Source organism: Ornithorhynchus anatinus, chromosome 2 (assembly GCF_004115215.2).
Source record: "Ornithorhynchus anatinus isolate Pmale09 chromosome 2, mOrnAna1.pri.v4, whole genome shotgun sequence".
NCBI lineage: Eukaryota > Metazoa > Chordata > Mammalia > Monotremata > Ornithorhynchidae > Ornithorhynchus > Ornithorhynchus anatinus.
The window spans coordinates 92244100-92245933 of record NC_041729.1 but is presented as its reverse complement, the minus strand read 5'-3'; the positions used below and the strand labels follow the sequence as shown (position 1 = coordinate 92245933).

General features: G+C 43.2%; 1 non-coding gene across 1 annotated transcript; it reads left to right on the top strand.

Moving 5' to 3' along the window:
• The first annotated feature begins 1262 nt into the window (after positions 1-1262).
• Positions 1263-1400, top strand: LOC114809816. The gene has a single exon (XR_003757591.1). It is a non-coding gene; the product is annotated as a small nucleolar RNA SNORA7 (small nucleolar RNA).
• The last annotated feature ends 434 nt before the right edge of the window (positions 1401-1834 follow it).

The following is a 1834-nucleotide window of genomic DNA, read 5'->3' as shown; positions in this document are numbered from 1 at the left end:
CACTTAACAAATACCAACATTAGGTTGTCCCACATGGGGCTTACAGTTTTATTCCCCATTTTACAGATGAGGTAACTGAGGCACAGAGAAGTTAACTGACGTGCCCACAGTCACACAGGTGACAAGTGGCAGAGCCGGAATTCGAACCCATGACCTCTGACTCCCAAGCCCGGGCTCTTTCCACTGAGCCACACTGGAATGTCTTACATTGTTAGATTGTACTTTCCTAAATGCTTATTTCAGTGCTCTGCACACAGTAGGTACTCAGTAAATATAATCAATTAATTACTTCAAAATATGTCAGCAGAGAATTTGCTTCCCCTGCCTACTGTTTTCACCCTCATTGTCAGCAGAAATAAGAATAACTACTTTATACACTCACGATTGCCTTCACCGCATACTTTTCTCACTCAAATTTTTGAGAAGGAAATAAAAAAGCAATATTTTTAGTATCACAATTAATAATATTGGTATTTGTTAAGAGCTTACTATGTGCAGAGCACTGTTCTAAGCGCTGGGGTAGATACACGGTAAACAGGTTGTCCCACGTGAGGCTCACAATCTTAATTCCCATATTACGGATGAAGTAACTGAGGCACAGAGAATTGAAGTGACTTGCCCACAGTCACACAGCTGACAAGGGGCAGAGCTGGGATTCAAACCCATGACCTCTGATTCCCAAGCCCGGGCTCTTTCCACAGAGCCTCAATGCTTCTCTAATTGCAAGAAGTGATAGCAGTGACACTCAAGGGAGAAAGAAAGGGTCAAAATTTGATAAGGCAGAAAGACAAGTTCACATTAGGGTTTCTTCTTTGAAACCTGATGCCCAGGGAAGAAGAAGACAAGGGAGGGGAAGTTTATCCCATACCTAGTATATGAAGCACTCGGATGAGAGTTGTAAAAATAGAGGACACAGTCTCAGTGCCTTCTTACCTTTCTCTTCCTTCTCCCCTCCAACCTGTACTCCAACCTCCCCTCCCTTTTCTCCTGCTCTCCTATTACTAGACTAGATTCTATTGTTTCTATTCTAATCTATTCTATTGTACTCTCCCAAGCACTTAGTACAGTGTGTTGCACACAGTAAGCACTCAGTAAATACAACTGAATGAATGAATGATTCTTATAATAGCCTTATAATAGCCTTACCCCATTTTAATGTTCCAAATTATGCCAAAATAAGTGGAGCAACTATGCATTTAAATATGGTATTTGAATAACAAATACATAAAATATATTGTAAGATGGAATGTAACCTCTTTGAACCCCTCTCAGGGTCGCATCTGAAGAGTTTCCAGTACTCTACCGGTCTCGGCTATGGGAGGGAGAGTCAAGCAGAGGCCTCCCTATTCCATTTCTAGCGTGGGCAGTGACTAGCAAGTGGAAGGCAATCTGCTACAAATCAAAACTCACCCATGCTGGACAGCAGCGGCATGGGAGAGAGTCAAGGGCAGAGACTCGAGTTTACTGCGTGGGAGGTGGCGATGCTAAACCACTTCTGGATTTTTATCAAGATAACTCTATGGCTACACTTCCAGAACGACTGCAGATGGAGAGGGGGGCATTCTAGGAGAAATGTGTCTGTAGTGTCGCTTTGGGTCGGAAACAACTCAACAGCATAAGATGAGACAAGAACCTCTTCGGGAGCAAGGATTGTATTGACCAACTCTATTGTACACTGTCCCAAGTGCTTAGTACACTGCTCTGCACAGTAAGTGCTCAGTACATATCATTGATGGTCTGATTGAGTGGAGTGGGAGCTGGAGTATAATGAGCAATCAGATGAGAGGGTGACAGTTGATGGAGAGTTTTGAAACCACTGGGCAAGGAGCTTTGG